The sequence below is a fragment of the Drosophila melanogaster genome, chromosome 2L (genome assembly GCF_000001215.4).
Source record: "Drosophila melanogaster chromosome 2L".
NCBI classification, from domain to species: Eukaryota; Metazoa; Arthropoda; class Insecta; order Diptera; family Drosophilidae; genus Drosophila; species Drosophila melanogaster.
Window position 1 is genome coordinate 14,218,146 of NT_033779.5, and position 24,218 is coordinate 14,242,363.

Genomic DNA, 24,218 nt, shown 5'->3' on the forward strand with positions numbered 1-24,218 from the left:
TAACCACCGACAATAACACACCACCCACCCACCATCCACCCTGGCGTAACAGCTGATGACACGCACTTTGCGTGTTTATTTAATAAATAAAAATTTGCATAAATTTGCCAATGTGAGCGAACGAATTGCAGAATTGCGCTGTTGACATTTCTCCCGCATTTGTGAAGTCGAATAGAAATGCAAACACATTTATTCCGCCCAATATTTATGGCCTTGCAGAAAAAAAGGATTTATTGTGCTAGAAAATCACAATATAAAAGAATGCTGTCATAAATGCAAAGTGGTTATATTTATGGGCAACTTAAATTACATAAAGCTCAGCTCAAGATGAATATCAAACGGCTATCAATTTGCTTTTATGATAATTTGTCATTTTGGCTATGTTTGGGCTTAATAATGCAATATAATATAGTGTAATGAAATGATTATATTTGGCTAATAATTAAATACTCTCTTTAATTTATAGCAAACCTAAGCAAATAATACAATATGACTCAATCGTAAGAGCATTGGCACATGTGTTCATAATGTATTAATCTTTCTCGGCTTAGTGGAGCACTTCCCACAATCCATTAGCCCCATCGGAGGTCTGTTCTTAAGCCGTGTCTGGAATCGCCTTGAACCCGGGCCAAACCCCATGTCTTATGTCAGCTCAAGTTACTTCGCAGCTAGCCCCACTCATCTTGTAAGCGATCAATCTCCAACTGCTTTGCATCTCAGTAACTCAGGCGAACTAATAACCCACCATCAGATTTCTGGGCGCCCCGCTAAAGTGTAACTAATATGCGATCTTCGCGATGGCTAGACCGTAGTGCCTTTTGATTAATGGATGCCGCTACTGTATCTACAGCTGGGGAAGGGGAAGAGCTTCAGATTTACAAAAGCATAGAGCATAGAAATTTATGCGCGTTTCGATTCGAGACGCACGACGATCGCAACGGATCAGATCTCAAAACAAAGAGAAGAGCCAGAGGCGCAAACTACAAAATTATAGAAGATCGAGTTCTCAATCGCGATCGCATTCTCGTTCAGTGTGGGCTTTCATTTGGCTATGGAGTTAATCGACTTTAAGTGATTGGCTAGTGTGTGGTGTGTGTGTGTGTGTGTGCCTTAAATGGCCAATCTTCAATGTTGAGCTAAACCATTTATCTTCCGCTCGGTGGCTAAAGTTAGGAGCAAGCTAGTTTCCTTTCCTTTACTCTGGTCAAACTAAAGCCACAATTAGCGACAATCATTTTTCATTTGTCAGCAATCAGATAGTGGAGTCATACAACAAATATTACTGGTTATCTGGTCATTATCTCCGTCTCAGTCTCAATGTCAAGTCAAGCCGGACTGAGCTACTTTACAAATCATAGTTCTGTTTGCCCAATTCTCAGTGCAATTTTGTATCTTACAGATACACATAATAGCTGGGCTCTTGCAGTCTTGTGAAATGTTCGCTATTATATAACGGGTTTTACTCTTTTGTTTCTTGTTGTTGCTCACACCGGAATAATTATGCCAAATATTCAAATAAATTATCAACTAGAACAATTGCCGGGGCGGAGAACTGGAAGCGAGGGGAGGCTGAACAACAGCTGCACAGTAGCAGCGATTTTCAGCTTTTGTTATTCACATTGTTGCACAAAAGTTTTACATGATAATAAATTTAAGTGCGAGCAAGTGAGATAGAGCTAGAAATGCGGGGCTATTCTTTCTTTCTTTCCTTCTACAGAGGTTTCTGAGTGGGCCCAGAGATGAGGCTATTGTCTGTTTGCTTGGCTTACAATAAAGTTGGACTATGCATTTTGCAGGGTGTCGGCTTGTCAAATGACAAAAGCGCACAGAAATGTACTTATTTTTATAAATTAGATTATAGAGGCAAGCCGAATGAATGAACTAATCTGTGATGTGAAAGAAATGACCAGAATTTGGTTTTAAATTGTATAAGTATGAGTATAAGTCGTTGATATTATTTCTTCTGTACACATCTCCCATGCATAACGAAACCAGAAACCTCTTCGAAGATGATTAGGCCATGCCCATTTCCGGACAAAATGTTATGCATATTGAAAAGCCTTCGAAACACGATATTAGCGTGAATAATTATTCATATTCATTATGGCCATTAGCCGCAGTGCTGGTGAATGGAATACTTTACACTTGTCCAGTTTGGTTTTGTGTTGTCTTTCGCTAATTTTCCCCCTTATGGCTTGGAATTTTTCCGAGAGGGGCCAAAAAAGAAAATGCAAATGCCTGGCGAATGCCAAACAGTCGCCTTGGCACTGGAGGTGTTTTCTTGGCACTTGATTAAAATGCAGCGACTGCGTTTCGATGGCCATAAGTGCCATTGGGAACTGCAATCTATGGGCGTTGCACATGTGATAATTCTTGATCCGGGAATTTGCGGAAGTTTTGTTTTACTCAACGAACAGTTGTACTCAGGGTGCGGTCTGGGAACTCTATACATCTATCTATCTATCCTATCCCCAACTGCTTGGTTGCCCTGCCTTTTGTTGTTTGCCGACCAGCTGACATATCAAATATTTAATTATCGCATGTTTTACCTTAAAATTTATTCTTTTGCGGTTTACTTATATATGTGCTTATATGCTTTTTATGAGCTGCTTCTCGTGTGCAATAACCTTGCCAACAAGAGCTCAACAAACTTGACATGAAAGCATTTTACACAAAAACACAGCCAAAACTCAACAAAAAAGGAATAAAAGAGCCAAGCGCGCCATCTAAGATAAGTTCAAATTGGTGTTATTTTTGATGTTTTTCGTTTTTTTTTTTTAAACCGATCTTATTCAGCGCGGCAAGCATGAAAAGTGGCTCATTGAATGCTCTTGTTAAGCTTGATTTTATTGTACTCACATACGTACATATATACACTTGTAGATTGTACATTTGTACATATGTTTGTTCGCGATTTCATTCGAATTTTACGATGTTTACATTTCACTTTGTTTGTTCATTGCGATTTATTTCGCTTCCTAGCCGCACAACAAGGCTAAGTTTGACTTTCACGCATCATGAAAACGTCCGTCTCGTGTCGAATTCCATTTCATTACCTCCATTTACAGTTCTGTATTATTTTGTAATTCGAAATCGATTTCGCTTTGCAATTTGTGTGGAAATGTCTGAACAACAGCAAGGCTGTTTCACTAATCATCGAATGTGCTCTTTAGCTACATATATGATATTGTTATACGAGCCATCTTATCGCAAGGGGTATCATATGAAACAATGTAAACTGCGGTTTCAAGGGGAAAGCACTTTAATGGGAAGTTTGTGCACAAAGAAGTTATCTATAGTGTCTTTGCTTGCAGTGTGTATTTAGCGGTCTATAGTTTATACTGTTCAGGAAACACATTTTCGGTTATTTTCATGACACATTCTGTCAGCTCCATTCGACAGAACTCAATGGCAGTTTTTCCTTATCATTTCGCCTTGCTTTCAGCTGTTCAAGCAGTTTACATTGAAATATGCACGATTTTATATCGACAAATGGTCCCAAAAACAATAAACAAAGCTGTGATTCCGCATTATTGCCTTAGAGCATATTGCGACGCCAGAAATTTCATAGAAATGTGATTTTAATTCCATATTTGTAGGAATTTCATATCTCTAAGTGCAATAAATTGCAATTACTTATGCATACATTTTTGAAGTCCAAGACAAAGACAGATTGAGCAAAATGAATCCAGTCTGAATGAATTCACTTGTTATTCACTGCGCAACCATTTGAATTTCATTATCGCAGTCGCTTACGCCTTTAAAGCAGTTTAATGTGTGACAGTTTATTTGCATAAAACGTAAAAGCATCAATCCGGAAAATATTATTATACAAAAAAAAGTATAAAAATTATATCAATACGAGTCTTACCTAAGATTACTTAAATTCTTGTTGATTAGTTTCTCACTATATGTTCACGCAAAACATAAAGATTTCTGTAAAGATAAGAAATAATTCAGCGTTAGAAAATGGGTTATTTTAATCAAAAAGAAGATAGAATACACGACCCAATTATGTCATTTATAAGTGACCCTGTTCCCACAAAGACAACCCAACCTTATCTACTAACAAGTTCTACTGTCCTAAGTATACCGAAAAATAAACAATTGTAAAATTACCGTGCATTTATACAACGAAATAAATTCAGTAGAAATATCTTATATATGTATGTAAACCTAATTCCATCTCCACCTTATCGAGGTGCGTGTCTGCAACGTAAATGTTTAATTGATAAGCAAAGGGGTATACAAAATCTACGGAAAACCAGCCCGCCTAATCAGTAATTGGGGGCGTATGTGAGTCAGTGGTTGATAGCACACGGGAATCCAAGTTGTTCTCCCAATTGGAACATTATTCATATCATCAAATATTACAATATAATGCGACATATATACAATTTACTAAAAATACGTTTTATATCGAATTATTAACCACCATGTAGCTTGCGGTAAAGCTAGACTTTTTAAGACATTAATTAAATGAGTTCGTTAATCAACGTGTGATTAAGTAACATGAAATTAACAATGCAAAAGGTAAATACAAGCAATAAATTTACAGCTTAACTGCAGAAATCGCCCCTCCTTTTAATCGGAAAAAATCGAAAGTGTCGACGGACTGGGGATATATTTTGCAAGGCTAACAAAGCTTCAGTTCGTGTTGTGTCCAGTGTTTGTTTGCATGACTCCGACTGACTTCGACGATTCAATATACTTTGTTTTGTTTCCTTTAATAATTTGCATGCCGGGGCAATTTTTCATTTTTTATTTACTGAGCTTCCTTGGTTTCCTCATATTGTTTATGATTCAAAGGCAGCTGGCTAAGGCAACCAAGCCCCCAAAAAACCAGATTCAGAATCTTAAGATACACTCTTTAAAATTGTGATATCCTGACAATATTTATGATTTCACTATTGTAGAATTGAATAAGTTTGTTATTGCACTCAACAATAATATATATGTTTATATATGTTTTCCTCAAAAGCGAGTGTAGGATGTAAAAAAAGAAAATTGGCAAGTGAAAGTGGCATAGAAAAAATGGCAGAAAAAACGCAATCCAAATAATATTGCTCAGCTGGTCAAACATCTCGGCAGCTGTTTAACTTTGTTTCGATTTTGAATCTATTTTATGGGGAGACCGAATGTATTTTTATCGGGTCGACAGTAAGGCAGGCAAATAAATTCAATTCGCAAGCCACTCCGAGTGTTGGTCGTAAAAATAACAATAAATCATTGCCTTCAATCGAAGACGTAATCAACAGTGCGAAGATCATTAAATTTGTGTTATTATTTTGGCTTTAAGTTCCTCGTCGGCACTTTCACACATGCCCTGAAAGATATCTGTTATGAAACAGTTCTCAAATCCAATTGACACTTTGGACAATGCCAAATCAGAGCGAACTCAAAACAGACATGGCAACAGTGTTTGCCAAGACGGAAAATCCAATTAGGAAAATCACACAGAGTCAGCAAAGCGCGTAAAACCAAAAAGACCCCCACAAAAAAGTGCGAGGGGAAGCGTCACTTATCTACAGAGCTCCAGAGAAACAGCAGGAAAAACTAAAAAATAAACACCATAATAAAGAGAAAATAAATAAAAATAAAAAAAAAACCAAATCTCTTTTGCCTGTTTTGCATATTGAAATATCCTGCGAATAGCACAATATGTTTGCTGTCTGAGCGCAGCTGCTAATTTAACAACAGACAGATGGAAAGAAATATGATTAACCGCAGAGTAACGATACAAAATGGGTGTTGCAACTGGCAATCCGAGTGTGCAACTGCCAAGCCAAGCCAAAAGCCAAAGCCGTGGCCATTGCATGATTTTTCCACTCATAATGAAACCGAAAGCAATGCAACAACTGCTGCGAAAATCTCCTCAACGGCTTTGGCGTAAATTAACGTAAAATACTCGAAAGCAGTTAGGCCAAGACACCAGACACATTGTGCAGCCCCCATGGAGAGTGAGTTTGAAGTGCGGATTGGAGCTTAGCTAAGCTGGCAGGTTTCTTTTTTTTTTACCTTTTTGTTTTGTTTTTTTTTTTTAGCACAGCACACCTTGATTTACCTGCGCACAGTAGTCTCCTGCCACCATCTCTATAGCAATCTCCGGCTACCGATCCCCCAAATCTGGCCAGCACGATCATTATGAGCAATGAACAGCATCTAAACGATTATGGCTCGGCGACTGGCAGCAGTTAAATTTGTCGCTGCCATACAATCTACCATCTATGAGGTATCCTAAGGTGTTCAGAGCACGTGCAACATGCTGCCCATTTTGATGGATAGATAGCCAAGGTAAGGGAAGGCTCTCAAGCTGCAGTAGCACTTTCAATACTCTTGTACAAATACTAAAAATCTGGATATAAAATGCATCACGTTTTTTTTTAAAAGCAAGCTATCGTGAAAAGGGACATAAAAGATTTATGACCAATTTATAACTGGCTGTTTAAATTGCAATGTTTGCATGCTTGGTAGCTCTGTCTGCTACATCCTATCTACAAATTTTACTGTTATATGTTGTTAGTTGTTCATTTTAGTTTTTCTTGCAAAATCAACTTCAGAAACGTTTGGAAAGTACGGTGTGCAAAATGCATACACTCATTAACACACTAATCGAAATCGAACAAAGATTGCCAAAAGAGTCTAAAATAAAAATGTATAGAAATAACTCATTTTGTTGCCTGCCTTTCAGCAATTTACCAAACTCATTTGTATCATTTTCATAAAAAAATAAAATAAAAATTATGGTGCGCAGCGAAAACTGTTTTCGTATACTTAATTATTTTATAGTTTGAATTTTTTAACCCTCCCCTCCAGCGCCACTTCCACCCACTTTGACGCCTATTGGTGTGGTGTATTGCGAGAGTACGCCTACTTTTTACATCATTTATTATGTGGGCAAACTAATAATGAATGCGTTTTAGCCCAAAGAGGAGTAGATATCAGGTGGGGTCTGGCAATATTGCATGTTTTCGAGTGGCACGCTTCGTTGATTACTCCTGCGTTAGTCGAATTACTCGGCTGCAACCAAAAAAAAACCAAATGTATGATTCAATAAATCTCTCTTTGAGCCCATGTTTCGGCTTAAGTAGCCAACTTATGGCTACAATACTTTACCTACAGATACACTTGTGTATATAGCGAGTATCTGTGGGCGTCTTTACCATTCCGTGCGCTCGATGAGTGTCAAGAACTTGTCTTGGCCATAAAGAGAAACCGGCAGAAATGTGCACCAAATGCAACAGTCAAACAATTTTGATTTTAGCCTCCGAGTTTTTCTCTCTCTTTTTTTTTTGCAAAAAAGTTTAACCAGTTTCCCCACTAGTTGACAGTTGGCAATTGAAGTCTTTTTATGGCAACTTGCAGAATGAGGAATACGTTAACTGTCTGACAGCCAAATGAAAGAGTAGGCCGCAGCTCAACCAAAGGTTGCGATCATGGACTATGAGTGGCTTGGTCTTTTGTAGATAAAACAAAATTATTAAGACATGATCTTCTATTTTTAGATATTTTAATGAAAAATCTTCTTCACAAAGCCCATGAGCAAAGTCAATAAACTTTGGATCAGGTTAACCATCCCACAATCGAAAAAAGTGCAACCATAAACCCCGCTCTCAGAACGGGTTATAACTGATTCCGCACCGCGATCTTCAACTGATAACCCCCACAATACCAATTGCAAGTAAAAATTCGTAGCTCGGAAAGAACACAGACAAATCAATGATGGAAGTGCAGCAATAAATGAGAGAGATATATATACATATATACATAAGCTATAGACGTAGACTGAGGTGACTTTCAGCAAAGCATCGCCTATGAACCTGGCAACCGGTTTGGCTCCTCCATATAGACAACAAACAAATAGAGTAAAAAGCACAACCTGAGAGGCCATAAACCAAACGAGCGAGTTGCAAAGGGCAGGCCGCAATATACACAATTCAAAACAATATTCAACTGCATACCAATACGTAATTAAGTTTATTAATATACTGTTAAACACGAAATAATTCAAATATAGTTTTATGTCCATTGTTGATATGTTCCTATTAAAATCAATTGCCATTTTTTAGTATACATTTTTCCCTGTGTAGTAGTAGTACTAAGAACTGCGACCGAGACTTCCCCCAGACTTGAGATACTCGCACTTTTGGGGTAGATACAAAATCGAGTTTCTCGGGCTCGAAGAGACGAAAAACAAAGTCCAGGAGCTTCAAAGGAGGCTCGGGCCTTTTGGTCAATGACTGTCGGTGGAGAACTTGGAGTCCCCTCTGGAAACAGTTGACTTGACCATCATTATCATCATTCATTTTTCATGGCTGAGTGCCTGGCAGGCAGTTAGCTCTGATTGTTTACAGCTGCCGTAGTACAAGCCAAGATCTAAACAGGTTTCCAGACCAGCTGTTAGCCCGGGTCCAGAAACCCAAGAAACTCAATATGCCCAGCGCACACACAGGATGCAGACAGCCGTCAAGTGGCCGCCTGGCTGGTTGACCAAGGAGTCCAATGAGCCGATTTGCTTTGCGAACGGGTGCGGTTTGGTTTTGGCTTTGGGTCTGGGTCTGGTTCTGGCTTTGACTTGACCCAAAACGCTTCTCCAGCTCACCGGCCTGCGGGTAAGAAAATGATGAAATTCTCGGGGCTTGTCTTTGTTCTCTTTTTTTTTTTTTTTTTTGGTTTTTTTTCTTTTTTTTTTTTGGTGCTGTTGCAACTCATTATTTTGCGGTTGAAGAGGCAACTTTTGTTATGGCGTTCAAGTGCATAAACATCTTCCCCTTCGCCTTTTTAAACGGTAAACGATATATACACTGATGTTGTTGTCATGGCATAATCTCCGAGGCATTAATACAAGTCCAAAGTCTTAGTCAGAGATCTCCAGTGAGATGAAAGCGGTTTGGTTCTTGTGGGTGATGAAATGTGATGATCGTATTTGCGGTCACCAGTGAGCGGGGTACTGAAAAAGAAGCTAACGGAACACTCGTTTTTCTTAAATTTATGGCGGACTGTGCGAGAAGCGGAAGATACATTTACAGCGCGTTTCAGTAAGAAAAGATAAAAAGTTTATATCTCAAATAAAAGTATTTGGAATACAACGATGACTTTCACAACTACAACTTTCGCATTTAGAATACATTCTTTGACTTACTAACTAAAAACATTTTTTCTATAAATAATTGTTTATACAACAGCACTCATTTGTATAGCGGTCTGTAAATGAAAACCTATTTCATTTATAGTTTCTGTTGGCCAAGAAACTTCATTTCCGTACCATGATTTCCAGTGCTGTCAGTTTTAATTAAAGTTAATTTACTTCCCAAAAGCCGGGTATTCAAAATTTCAATTAATTATGAAAAGAGATGATAACGAAGTAGAATGGAGTTTAATTATACAATCAGCTAATCAAATCACATTGCTGAGTCACACTTCAAAGAAAAGTTTCTCCGCAGCTTGGTAATACCATTTACTCTTTTTGGAATTTCGCTCAAGAAATCCAATCCATATTCAATACAATTCAGTCATATCGATGCAAGCCCACAAGCCCGACTTTGACATATGTAAGTTTTTCAATTTACTGCGATTTCCATATTCTTTGACAAATTTTGTTGCCAGGTGGGGGGGAAAACTTAATTAGGCGTCTCTCTCTTGTTTGCTGGTGGGCAGACTACTGCTCACCTGCCTCCTCCTCACCGGCTTTTCCGCCATCGACAACGCCTCGTCGTGTGTTTAAGCTGGTTGTGTAATCGCTGGAGCTAAGCAAGAAAACAAAACAATCTTGGACCTGACACCGCACTGGGTAGATAGATAAAAGTAAATATAAAAGAAACTCCAAGAAATATTAAAAAACAGAACAAGTTAAAGCACATTTGACTGTATGAAAACATGCAAAATTGAACTATGTATTATAATGAGCTTACAAAACATAATTACTCAGTTTCTAAGCAACATAAGCCCATGTATCTTAATTTAGATAAGCCTCGCCAGCAAGTATCTTAAGGTTGAAACTCTATAGACTCGTTATAGAGTTTCACCCAACTAATAAAATATTCCTCGCCCCGTCTAGACAAAAATCAATGCCAATCAACATTGCTATCTAGCCAAGGTGTTAACATTAGAAAAAATCGCAAATAAATAAATAATTAAACAGTAATTACAACATCTGAACGGTTGACAGGGAGAAAATGCAAATCACAAGCTCTCCGACATGAAAAAATTGTCGACTAATTACAAAGAATCTTACGACAAAAGTGTAAGTGATAATTAGAAAGAGGGAGGAAGGCAGGCAGAGAAGCGGAGACGGAAAAATAAATCAAAGAGCAGTAGACAGAGCGTCGATGATTAAGACTTAATTACAGCATTTAAAAACATTGCCGATTTCACTTTTTCTAATGCAAAACAAAATAGAAACAAACGCTTCAGACTTGACCCACTTATCAAACAGAGTGACTAAGTCAGAAGAGAACCGAGAGTTGAATAAAATTGAAAACCAAAATATCCAAAGTGTGTGTGTACTTGGCGCAGAGTTGGCTCATCAAGTGCGTTACGCCCTCGTGCGTATTTCTCTCACGACCAAGACCCAATTTTTCGATGACAAAAAGAAAACGAATTCTCATTGAGTCAACATATTGAATGTCTATGCGTGGTCTCGATTACAATGGCCGAAGCTGAAAAGCAGCCAGAAAAATCTAACAAAGATCTTGCCGGCAATTATACATAAACTACAAGCATGAGCACATATGTTTCTATAAAAAAAACACTGGCCTTAAACACGCAAATCTCGTTGGACTTTTGCCTATGTTTCTGCCCACTGCCTTCGGTGCACTTGAAGTAGTTCATCGAGGTGTACCACCTACGAAAATATGTGTCTTTAACATGGAAAGTCCATCGAAGGTCTCCTTTCCCTTGGCGAAACTATCTGCGGTGTAGCTAGCATTGGGGGAAATTCCTCGAACTCTTTTATGAGAATACAAACTTAACATTGAGATTTAGACACTTAACCGTGTTAAATCATAATTGGTTGTCAACTCAGAGTCTTGGTTTTTCCTGACGCTTTTGTTAATTAAATAAGTGCGTGGATGATGTCGTCCCATAATCAATTTCAATTGAAGGTGTCAGCCTAGGACCAACAGAAATAGAAACTGACGTAGGCAGACTTAATTGCTTGCCAGATGAAAATTCGCCCAGAGATCGAAATTCGCGTGGTGAGAGATAAATCAAGGCAGCTCATTTAACAAAATTGGTACAATTAAACTTAATATTCCGGTATAGAGCTGTTTCCATTGGTCATTTTAATCATTCTAATTTAATCCAAAAGCTTACCCAATCGAGAGGAATCTCGCTATTATCCCGTCACCAAAACCTTAATCACAGTTGAGTAAACAGATGGACTCACCGAAACTGCAAATAGAAATGAAAAAGGGAAATTAAGATCTTGTTCTGAGTAATTTGTGATTAATTGTTTCGACAAAGTGCTAAAGGAAATGCCATTTTCAGTATTTGCCTGAGATCTACTCCCAGCTAGTCATGTGCCGTTTCAACCCGGAAAAATACATTAACTAAACTAGTGTTTAAAATGGAAGCGCAGCAAATTTTGTCAACTCTAGTAGCAGTTACTTCGCTAACGAACGGTTATCTGCTTCGTTTATCTATATAATCAATAGCAGATATGCTATGGAAATCAGGCATTAAATTTACATATCCAGTTTCCCAATTCGCGCAAAATATTTGCAGCCACATTTCTTCCCAACGACACATGCTACAGCAATTAACTAATGTTTCTTTTTATTTTATCGCTACCAAGCTCAGAGATAAAGAAAAACTATGAACTGATAATAATTGACCCTGATAAGAACATTGAGTGTTGGCAAAAAGAAGAAGGCAGAGAAGTAAGGAAATAGAGAGAGAATCAGCTTCAGAATTAACTAGCACGTTTTTATACGTATAGCAACAATCAGCTGATTCTTTCCCGTAGCTTGAGCTTAGGCTAGATCAAGAAACCCTATAACTACATAGCCGCGCTATATATACTATATTATACTATAGGCACATGTTTCATATGGAAATACTGAGAGAACTGTGACGCACTGCGCTCCCAATGGCTCAATGCTAAATTTAACAATAGAGAAAAAATGTGTAGAAAACCAATTATTATTTTGCGTGTGTCTCTCCCCGCAAGTTTTTGTTGAATAATCAGCTGATCGCACATCTCTCAGAGACACCTGCGCTCTATAGGTTTTGTTTTCTTAGCTTGGTGGGGTTTTCTCGTGGGATTCATCTCGAAATTCATTGGAATCATAAAGTTTGTCACCGAATTTAGGCAGAAGCCCACAAAGACCGTGCCTTCAGCTTTCTTCAACCAGTTTTTTCTTGGTGATAACCAGCGTGATTTCTCATCAATGACGTAAAATTATCAGACAGAACCGGTGTTTTGTCGTATTGCGACTACGGTGTCGGTGATAAGGCGTTCGTAATCTGATATAGTGAAGTTCAATCATTTCTTAACTACAAATAAACCCTTTTTTGTTTATTTCAGTAGTCTTTCAAAATGCCGTCAATAAAATGTTTATGTGGATGGTAGAACTTTTGTACCTTGGTTCAATTTGGTTGTCCGTTTTATTCTGTTGATAAAACGGGTGAGTGTTTGGGCATTTGACATGTGTGTCTAAGTGTTAAAATTGAACAGCCTGTAATTGAAAGTCAAGTATCCATGGTCGGAATTTTTCTTGTTTACTCAAGGTACTTGTTTGTTTCAAGTACTCGTCTTAGTTTGGGAACATTAGATCGAGGCAATGACCCAAAAAATAAACATTCTTCGGGTAGGTCCGTTTACGTTTGCACATAAACAACATTTTAAATAGTAGATTATATAACAAAATCTTGTAAGACTATATAAATATTTAATCTGGTCTAATAAAGTGATGGATAAACGGATATATTAATGTTCTGAGATCATTCCACTTCTATTTAGTACGGATTCCTCCCACATCTCATTGGGAATACTTCACATATTCTTCGTTCTTAACAGCCACTCAGCATTTTCAGTTTGATAGTTTTTCTTTTTCTTTATTGCCACATTTCATGCAAATTGGTTTGGCCCCTCGAGGGTTGGTTGGGGTCACCTAACGGCTCTTTCATCGTTTTTTATTTGCCCAGACCCAAAAGTTACTCGACTTCTCTTGAGACGAGGCCGCATAAACTTTTGCGCACTTCATAAAAAATTGCGCAAAACAAGGTAAACAATGAAGAAAACTACAAAATAAATACTTATAATAATAACATTTTAGGGTCCGTTAGGAAACCCCTTGTGGGCCAATGTGGGTTACTTTTTTATGACACTTTACCTCAGGCCGGGTGAGGGATATGAATGTATGAAGATCCATATGCAAATTTTGCTACTTGGCGTAGGAACAAACGAATCACACCTGAGGGTGAGTGAATTTCATTAGAATTTCTGAGCAGGCTTTCATCGGAACCAGGCAGAACAAAAAAAAAGTCATTTAATTTTCTGTCCTGAATTTGCATAAGCTGATGAGTTCTGCTTCTTTCTCGGGTAAATATTTACAGATATATGAAATTGGAGTTTGAAAAACCAAGACTACGAAATAAGTGCAATACCTAACCGATTTCCTATATACAAGAGAGCTACATGGCCTTAAGCATTCGAGTTTAATTAATTGCGTTTCTCAAATCCAATTAGCACCCAACGTAAACTTTCGAATGCTGAAATGTAAAGATCATTTGATAACCTTCTCATGGAAATGAAAGATGAGTTTCGGAATGGACGGATTTTTCGGGGCTGCGGGCAAAGACAGAACATCACTTTAGTGAAATGGAAAGCTAAAAGCAAAACAAAAGCCCACAAAACGTGTTGCAAATTGTATGCACGCCAGGCAACCAAACAAAGGGAAAAAAATTTAACAAAACCGAAAAGATTAATAGCTATGGTTAGGAGACCTGAGACAACCACGCGTTGATTAGCCGGCCCTAGGGCAACAACCAGTGAGGAAAGTATCTGAAAGATACATCTGGAAAACTGCGCTAAGTATCCTTAAGATACGAAACAGCTTGTCGATAAATTTCTCTGCATCATGTCTTTTTTTCGCTTTACATCTCAATTCGATTTCGTGAGGAACAAGAGTCGTCTGGCCAGTTTTAATGTGAGCCAGCTGATTCTAATCTTCATTTAGGTCCGCAGATCGTTATCGGTCACCCAAAATCGCAAATTGGTTGGCATTATAAATTAGTCTGGTCTGAAAAGCTCTTCGTTTTGTACCAATATACTACTGGCTAGTGTTCTTCTCTGTTTTATATTCCTCTATTGATTGTTCTTGAAATATGTTGACTTTGAAAAGCAGAAGCGAAAAATAGAACAAAATTAGAATACGAAATCCGTTTATGTCTATCCTCGAGCAGAATCTTTGAGTAGACAATCCGGGCAAAAGGTCATTAAATCGATATTTGCTTTTAGGAATACAATGTTAATGGTATTTTAAGTTTATAATGTTATGTATGTATAGAATGGAAAAGATGGCCTTATAGGAAGCAAGATCTGTATAGATTTCCTCACATTTGATAACAGGTGTCATATAAGTGCGGACAGACGTACTTTCTCATTCTAAAAATTAATCTCATCTGCCGGCTGGCGAATTACAATTTTGTTTATAAACACTCGAGAGCGTTTTAAGAGAGAGATTAGCGGATTTTGCGTGAGAGCAAACATTTGTCAAATAGTGTGATATAATACTTAATTCAGCACACGATTAATTCAAGCGATAATTTACACTTAATGTCAATGTACTCGACGAGTGTGTAAGTCAGAATTAATTTATATTGTTTTAAATGGAGTAATCAGTATCAGCTGAGATCGCTACTAAAGATTATTAACGTGCCAACAAAATATAAACATATATATGTATGTGTGTATGCGCCTAGGTGTGTTTACGCGCCGTAAGGTGATTTTTTAATAAAACAAACAATTATAAATTATAACTTTATGGATTATAAGACGTGGGCTACCATGATAAATAAACAATGTGTCGCTTTCTTCTTAGAACTGTTTAGTAACACAAATACCTTTTACTTAATTTTTTAATTGGGTTTTATTCGTTTTGAGTTCGTGTTTTTAAGTATAAGCGTGATATAACAACTTTTCTAACTTCTCTTCCTGCAACTTTAATATCTCATTTATATTTATATTCATTTATTTTAATCCCATGACTACTCAATTTCCTCTTTAGATATCCGTCACTTTTGTGCTCAAATTTCAGCGGTTTCAACCGCTCTCAACTTCTATTTATTGCCAAGGACATTATTGCAGAAGTTCTCACGCACACACACTCTCTCAGTTCGGCATCCTTGATGCTGCACAACTCCCTCACATCTCTCGCGATGTTGTTGCTTTTCGAAGGGGTGGGAAAGAGAAACTCCACGATGTGTATACCTTTATGACAGACCAATTTCAGACGTATGTACCTTCATACATATTCTATACGTATGTATATTTTCGTACCTTCTTTCGTCTTAAATCAGCGGATCTCTGTTTTGGTTTCTGGTTTTCTCAATTTCTTGCACACCAAAATCACCGATATTTGTGTTATTTGTTAAACTGTTAAACACTTTAGCATAGACACTTTGCAATGCTAATTATTAAAGCGGTTACAATAAATTGTAATTGAATTTGATTATTTTAGCGGGATTTGTGTTAGCTGGCTCTATTCCATTCATTGAACAAAAATCGCGTCTGGCTTTGATTTACCGTTGTGCTGCGACGAATTTCACTTTCGACTCGCGAACGATTTGAATTTGGATTGATTTGGTTTTGTGGAGGGGGCTATGTTATTCGATTTCGATTCCGTGTTTTGAACGCCTGCAGTTCTCCAAACGAGCCTCAAACAATGCGCCCGTACAGAAAATATTGAACCTCGCTGGTTATTCCAACTCGTCCGCTCCGCACAACCGCACAAGCGCGATAATTTGAACCGAATGGCAAGACAGAAACCGAAAACCGAGTGGAGCAGCTGCAAAGCAAAACCAGAAAGCAAACGCACCCCGAGCGTCAGAGATGCGTCGTTGCGGCGAAAAAACCCGTTTCTGGCGGAGAAATGCACAAGCAAAAGCTTAAGAACCAAGAATTGCGTGAAACTGACCTATGTTTGGTTTTGATAATATGCTGTATACTTTAAATACGTACTCTGGGGTTTTTCTTTTTAGTTATCTGTCATTATGTTTCATATTTTGTTTTTTGTCCATACAAATATATAAAAATATTTATATATACATAGATGTAAATATATGCATTTACAAATAATACAATAAAATCTTAGTACAGTAATATGAATGTATTATTATTCTAAAATATTTTGTATTAAATATGTTTTAGTTTTCCTTGTAAAAGCTATTAATAAATGCACTTGATCTAGTAATTATTATTAGCCTTCTAGCTGGTTACCGCCAAAGAATTGCCATTACTGCTGGCTGAGTAATAACAAACTGAGAGAATAAAAATTGGAGAGTGGAGAGTGTTATGTCTTTTCAGAAAATGTTGCTTGAGCAATGTTAACTTAACAGAGCTGCTGTCATGGAGAGTTTATTTTGGTTAGTAGTGTACTTAACAGCGCTGCGGGAGGTTGCCACAAAAGTCGCACTGTTAAGTGAACTGGGCTTCTGTTATCAACAGTTCATTTTCGAACGAGCCCCAATAATAACATAATAAATTACTAAAGTTGATATAAAGCCGGAACTGCTTTGGCTTGACTTAATGTCACCACTGATAATGCGTCAACAAGACAAAGACTTGGGGTCTCGCAATCTTCTGCGGCACATTTCAGTTCTTATCACAAAAAAAAGAAGAATAACCCAGAAAAAATAACCAGCAACCGCAGCAACAACAACGCTTTGTTTATTCAATTTACAAGATGCCAACAGCTGCGACTAGAAATCAACCGATGCAGCGACGGAAACTATCCGAAGTTGCTGTATCCCTAACAAAATTATTGTAGGATATGTATCTGCTTACACTAAAAGATAAAATAATTTAAATAAATATAATATATTTATAAAAACTACTTTTTGGTTTGGTCATCAGATTTATCTAAACAGAATCGCTTGCAACTTTCCGATTACAATACAAACGTCTCCCCCAAGTAAGAACATTCTTTTCAAGTGTATAAGAAAACCAATCCCCAAGAAAACTAGAAACCAAAACAAGCTCACAACTTCACAAGAGAAAAGATCGGCTGGAAAATTATTGAGGATGCCGCTGGAATATTTATCAAACAAAATCGATGATAAAACGGGATGAAGACATATGGTTTACCCGACTTCAAAATCGACGTGATGTCGACATGACGGATCGTATCGCCTACAAATGAAAACGGGGTCTGTCTTAAAGTCTGCGAAAGTTAAGAAAAATAAAGAAGAATGAGAACTGGTGGAGAAATTTTAGAAGGCTATAAGGTAACAAAAAAGTTTTATGTTAATAAATATAAGTTTCGAATTATTTTCGAATGAAAATAAGAACTTTTTTAACTGATCCTTAGCCAGCTGCTGTTCCGTGTAAATATTAAGAACACATTTAAGTGACACATTTTCCACTTATTGTTGTGCAACTTGCCGTATGGAATGGCCTTCCATCTAGAACTCTCCCACAACTTGGTGTTGGTTGCACCACCATCAACTTGAAGTTGTCAGAGACCTGAATCTTTGCACATCAACAGATCTGCCCGCGCCAAAAACGCCTTTTGAATGATAAGTCAAAACTGCGGAAAATGAGTAAGAAAAACTTAAAGACAAGCACCCAGTTCCATTAGGGCAACTGGGGGAGCTGTGGACCCCAGAGCAATGTTGAACGTTTTGGACATATCTTTTGCTTACAACATTTACGACAGGAAGAAATCCATCAACACGATTCTTTTGGTCTAGGCCTGCCTTCGGGCCAAAAGACTTTCCACAAGAAAAGGCCAAAAGAGTGAGAGAAAAAAAAAACATTAAATAAAAGTTGCATTCAACACTCGCTTTCTTTGCGAGTCATGTTGTAATGGTCGCTCAAGGGCCTACAGACGACTGGTCGACCCTTTAGCATTAGCTAAAGCGTACACTGCAATATAATGTTTAAAGAAGTATGCAACTCGTTGCTATCAACTATTTTTAATGTTTTTTTGCGATAAAAATAAACAATTCTGAAAACCGTTTGTAACCTTAGTCGTCGTATATGTACACAATATGTTTAAGAAAAGGTGGGTTTTGAATGATATAAACAAATATTGTTGCAAGTGCATTTGCACCCCATCCTTAACCACCGTGCACATGCACGGCGCGTTTAAAATTACATGATGATGAGCAGCGTTTATCAAAAAAAAACATAACAAAATCAAGTCAACCCAATGGGTATGCTGCAACCGAGTGGATTATGGACCTGTGCAGCTGCATCTTGCAGATCCTACGCAACTTTCAGCCTCCACTTGGTTTCTTCTTGATTACAAGTATATTTAGCTGCCTGTCTGGGGTCGTCGTCGGGGTCTTGATTCAATCGAACGAGCGTCGAGACAACGATCCCCCCTTTTTTTTGCTACCCCGCCGAAGACCCGCGCCGCTGGGCAATCATTGGCGCTGGCCGGTCAGTTTTGTCTGGCGACCTATGCTGATTTCTCGGAAAGATGGAATTATGATATTTCTTGTGGTCACTCGATGATGAGTTGCCATTGTCTCATCGCTACTGGTAGCGAAGAAAAGAACTTCTGGCTTCTGTTGATTCTTCCACGGATACCTCCCACTCTCACAAAATGAATGGTAGACGGGTGGTTTATTACTTAATTGGAGCGATCGGAGGAAATATTATAATTGGACCACACTGCAGTTTCAAATGTTCGGTTGAGAAGGTGGAGAAGAAGGAGGAACTCTAAAATTAGTAATAATTAATTTTAAATTTTTGATTTTTGGTTAGTCACTTAATGATGAATTCATTTCTAAGTAATTATAAAAAGGTATTCATGTTTCGAGTATTTATGCTTGGTATCATACATTAAACTATACACTATGACGTTTTGATCTTAATCTCCAACTAACTACCTTTTACATTACAGATTCCATTAAAGTGACTCACTTCTTGTCTGATTCGCACTCAAATTATAATGGGATAATTAAAGCTCATTACGATCGGGGAACGGGAAAAACTTTTGCCAAAAGAGTCCGTCTCCAGACAGTGTTCCACTTCCTTGGCTCTGGCTCCATAAATATCCGAGTCGGCAGCGTAACGTAAATCTTCATTTAGTCTGGCTTGTTCCGAACTTTCCCTTTCCCCAGCTCCTTTCGAACTCCCCCAATCCGAAAGTTACGCCCTTCGTGGATAGTTGCTTGAGCCCAAGTAAAATTATATCTCCTCGCCACTCTGCAAATGTTGACAATTAATCACAATGAGTATGGGTACGGGTGTACAGTGCGCGCCAAGACGTTAGCTCCGCTCTGGAATGCCCAATAACCAAGTACTTGATTATAGGGGTAAACAATTTACTAGCTAATTGGATTTAATAAGTGTGCTTATATTGCTTATATGTGGAATAAATTAAATTTCCAAATTTGTTTGCTAATTTCTTACTACTACTTTTTATAATCTATTTATTATTTAGCGAATTAATTAAGCTCTGTACCTTGCTTATACTTTTGCGGTCACTCTGTGACGAAACGCACTGCACTCACTCGGTCCGGTTTATAATTTACACGATTCGAGATACCAATCCATAGGCCACCACCCCTTCGCACTCTCCGACACACCCATGCTCCATCCGCACTTGAAGACTTGAACTTAATCGCCTCAGAAAGTGGAGATAAGACTACAAAATGCCCCCCATTTCCACCGCCCGGCTCTCATTACCGAGTAACGGTTGATGCACGCATAAATTAATTATTTCACAGGGCAATCAACGAATCAAATCCAAATCTCGAACTCGATCAGAATGCTAATGGCCAGATTCAGAACCAAAATAGAAATAGAAATGAAATGGGGAAGAGTAGCTCAGCGAAGAAATGTTTTGGTTAATGTAAACAACTGATCCAATGTGTTGGCGATAAGATACTCTTGAATCTAAGTTCTATATTCCGGCACGAATTTCAAGTACCCAGAACCGGTTAAGCTGGAAGTCCATGACAGCAACGCATCAAACATTAAGACTACGGTCAAAGTCCATCCATGGGAAATTACAAGAAGAAATCAAAGTGGAAAACGGTCTTTAGGATGAAATATGTTAAAATTCTTCGGGGTAATGAGCAGCATGGTGGGAAATGATCAAGAGTAATAAAATAAATTCCGTTATGTGTGGCAAGTTGATTTATTGGGGGTCAGCCCTCTAGCCCTCTTCAAAATGGCAATCAAAAAATTTTCCATCTTTGACTGCAACTACTCGTCGGGAAGCTATTCACTCAGTAATTCGATATCATGCTTTACGCACATCAAAAGTTATGGGGAAGGAAAAACTCCAGAAAAAAAAGCGATGATATGATTTTTCACGACTCGTTGGTATCACAAATTGACCGAAATGAATAAAATTGCGATTTTATAAGCCAAAATGGGTTTCAGGATGTATACAAATGCAAGAGGCATAGCTTTTAGATTAAATACCCAAAGACTGCTTCTGGAATTTCTGATTAAAATCAGTTACATATTCACTTTTCCAATTATGTTGCCTCATCACTTGATACAGCTCTTCCTGATCTTGAATAATTCAAATTTGAATACGAACATGTATCGTCGCAAAAATAGTCTTCGCCACTTGACCTACTCTCTGTGCAATTGGCGTAATTAAAACCTTCGAATAGAGGTCTTCAGTTTACAGTCCAGAAGGCACGAACAACAAATGCGACCCAGACATAGACCTTACACAATCGCCGGGGAGATCAACCAAGCGATCCCGAGCACCGACCGACCCACATACCATTTACGGGCCAAAAATATGAAAATGGGAAAATTACTACATTTTCTCGGTACGAGCAACATAATCGCAAAGTAAGTGAAATTTTTTCAGTTTGCCCAATTTGATTTGCGTCATTCCAAAGGTCGCTTTCTGCACACCCTAATGGGTTAATTACGGATCAAGGGTTAAGCTGCTGGCAAAGGTTTTCCAGCATGCAACTCTCACCGTTTTTTATTAAAACTTTTAAATATTAGCCTTTTCGCAGTCGACGTACTGGCGTAAACACGAGGAAAATAGAATGCATCGTAAAATTGTACTCACTTTCGGGTTGCATTCTTCTGCTCTAAAATAGCGTAAAATTAGCCTAAAAGCGCATAGAAGCCTTCACTCCCACGGTTCGTTCACTCAACAACTCGGAAACTATAAAATGCACGCGTTGCAGTCTAAGCAAAAAAAAAAAAAAAAAACAAAAGATTTTTCTACAGGCTCGTGCAACGCAAACAGCGAGGGCAAAATACATACATTTTTCAGGCACGCACTCGGATGAGCCAGATGGTTTGAAAAACTTTTCCGAGGCAGGAAAAGCGTGAAAATAACGGCGCCATATAGGGATGGATATTATGATCTGAGAAAACTGTGTGAGAAAGTAATAAGTGCAAAAAAAACTGGTAAAATTGGGGATTTCTTGGGGCAGAATCCGGTATAATGATAATTTAAATTGTTTTTAAATTTTTAACCTTTATACTAAGGACTTGTATTAAACCAATGCATTGGCAAGCATTTTCCCTGATTTTTTTTAATAGTGCAATTTCCCTTTCGACAGTTCAAATATTTTACAGATTCCGGTCGAATCGAAAGAAAAGGACCGAGATTAAAGTCCAAGCCAAATGCTAACCCATTCAATTTATGTGCATTTTACGAGCTTTGTATATCAATTTCAGAGTGGGGAAATTGAAATGCGAAATTCACTCCAGAAAATTTAGCAACAAATACCGATTCAGAGAAAATGCTTGCGAAATTTGTTTACAAGCTGAGCCACCTTTTGCATGTGTGTGTGTGTGCGTCGGGCAACCTTGAACTTTTGCCAGTGGCAGGCGGAGAATCAGCCGAAAGTGACCCAACCTCCTAGTCCTAATGAATACCCATTAATTTTAATGTGCACTCATTTGAGGGATGTGCGGGTTGGGGCAGCGCCAGCACCTCATCTGGAATTAATGAGCTGCTCCTACTGATGCATCATCAGTACATCGGTAGCCAAAGGGGGAAGTCTGCCACATCCCAGATAAAGTATGTATATGTATGTACATCTTACGCCTTTCGACGTGGCTCCCGGTCTTTCTGCCCCTCGGTGTTTGCAAATGTCAGACACTCAATCACGTGCGAATTGCCAAGATGCGACAGACTAAATGTGGGCAAATCGAAGAACAGACCAGCCTCTTTTCTGACTTCCCATGGGTTTCATCTGTCAGTGGCAGGCTATTAGGAAATAGTAAAGATATGCAAAGCCAGCTAATGATTGATGTATAGGGATATAAAAGAATGGCGAGGATAGCAAACTTGAAAGGCGGATTTGGCCTGCTTAAGTGGTGTAGAATCTCTACGTCTTCGGAATTTCCAACTACTCTATATGGATATTGGGGTTATATTAAATCAAATCAATAAAACCCTTAAAAACCATTTCTCAATTTTAATGTCGTTCATTTTAGTGCCACTTTTCCTCACAGATACCCATCCTATATTTTCACATTAAGCGACACCATTGAATTGGTCATCTCACTCAAAAGCGCATAAAATGTTTCATAAATTTTCAGCGAATTCGCTTATACTTCCATTTAACAATCTCTTAATTGAGACACTTTCCGTTGACCGGCAATGAAAAAAGGAAAATAATTCTTGGAATGCTTCATACACCTGACAAATTGTAAGGAGAACAAAAATACTCAGAAATGGAAGAGAATATCCAAAGGTGATTCAACCTATTTAAATACGTTTTTCCGTTGTTATCTTTGCAGTACGCGGAAGGCGATTTCGTATGAAAATGGCCAGCTGAGAGTTCGTACGTATGTACATATCCCATGATATATTTCACATTACTCAATTAATTTGGGGAATAGCCGGACGGGAACGGTGCCAAACAAAGCACAAGGAAATGGAAAATCGCCGGGAAGGTCAGCAACCTGAATCCGCGGGAGAGATCTCGCTTTTGCCTATTAATCAACAAGTGTGACATGTCCAGGCAGGCGCGGCTCACACTTTATGAATCGACGGCATTGTGAGTAATTTATATCATATGTATTATATTATATTATATTATATATTTCTAGCCAAGCAAGCGAATAACGCACATGACTTTTCGAGTCACGCAAAAGTTTTGTCCAACTCAGAGTCATTGAACGTCCATGGCGGAAATCACAGAGAGTTCGATAAAAAACGGAAGTCGTCGCATTGTAAAGGATAGCAAGTAAAAGTATCTTATGGACAGATTGCATGCCAGCAAACTGCTGCGAACAAAATATTCCCTGTCCAGGAGTGAGAAATGAGGATTGGGCGATCGGACGATGGACGATGGACGATGGAGCTACGAGGTTTGCGTGCCAAACTTTTGCAGCTAAATTAAATTATTAAAGAGTCTGCCGGGCCAAAAGGTGGGAGCTTAAAAAATTCATTGACTGCTTTCACACGCCACAAGGGAAATGCTCTTTGTTGTTAAATTTTAAAATAATTATTTATTTTTCAAGGAACATTTTAAATTGTATTCATTGTGTTTTGATTGTAAAGAAAATCAAGCCATCACCATTATTGATTTATATAAAACTAACTTAGATCAGCTTAGCCGTACGTATCTAGGTGACAATAGTTTTATTGCAACCGCTTAAAAAGTAATTAGATATATAAAAAGCGTAACTTTTCTTATCTAAAATGAAATAACTCATCATTTTTAATTAGTTTGATACTCTTTCCTACATGGGAATTCCCTCCTATTTATCGGCATGCCTCCACACGAACTGCAACAATTAACAAACTTTGTCCAGCGACCAAAAAAAAACTGTATGTATATTTAATGCTGAAAAGTGCCCAAAGAGCGTTTACCAAAATTATTAGAGTGCGTCAACACTGGCCAACAACAAGACTAATGGGCAATAGATGATCAAATTTGTTGTTGCTGCGCCGGCATTCGTTGCCCAAAATTGTGATCATTGACCGTCACGCCTGACGCTCCAAAAAAAAAACGCTTTCCAAAATCGTGTGCCGTATGTTGAGTGGGTGGCAAACGATTGGGGGATTTCAAAGAGAAGGAAAATGGATTCGAAGAATAAACTA

General features: G+C 38.1%; 1 protein-coding gene and 3 long non-coding RNA genes across 10 annotated transcripts in view; 3 read left to right on the plus strand and 1 right to left on the minus strand.

Annotated features, from left to right (window-relative positions):
* Positions 1-15,981, minus strand: part of Dyrk2 (Dual-specificity tyrosine phosphorylation-regulated kinase 2) — a 49,649-nt gene extending 33,668 nt beyond the window's left edge. The window contains exons 1-3 of one of the 6 annotated variants that reach the window (NM_205988.3): positions 15,503-15,981; positions 11,314-11,391; positions 3,872-3,936 (exon numbers count right to left, since the gene is read on the minus strand). The gene's annotated coding sequence lies outside the window, so the exon portion shown is untranslated. Of the gene's footprint in view, positions 1-3,871; positions 3,937-11,313; positions 11,392-15,433 lie in introns of all 6 variants that reach the window. The other 5 variants (NM_205989.3, NM_001038817.1, NM_001038818.1 and 2 more) reach the window with 5 other exon arrangements.
* Positions 15,982-16,608: 627 nt separating this feature from the next.
* Positions 16,609-17,011, plus strand: lncRNA:CR44727 (long non-coding RNA:CR44727). The gene has a single exon (NR_124247.1). It is a non-coding gene; the product is annotated as a long non-coding RNA:CR44727 (long non-coding RNA).
* Positions 17,012-17,172: 161 nt separating this feature from the next.
* lncRNA:CR44728 (long non-coding RNA:CR44728) lies at positions 17,173-18,162 on the plus strand. Its single transcript, NR_124248.1, has one exon. It is a non-coding gene; the product is annotated as a long non-coding RNA:CR44728 (long non-coding RNA).
* A 4,763-nt stretch (positions 18,163-22,925) lies between these two features.
* Positions 22,926-23,587, plus strand: lncRNA:CR44216 (long non-coding RNA:CR44216). Of its 2 annotated transcripts, NR_124249.1 has the most exons (3): positions 22,926-22,953; positions 23,012-23,169; positions 23,222-23,587. It is a non-coding gene; the product is annotated as a long non-coding RNA:CR44216 (long non-coding RNA). The 2 variants fall into 2 exon arrangements; NR_073771.2 differs by lacking the exon at positions 22,926-22,953 and having other exon boundaries at positions 22,999-23,169.
* Positions 23,588-24,218: the final 631 nt, after the last annotated feature.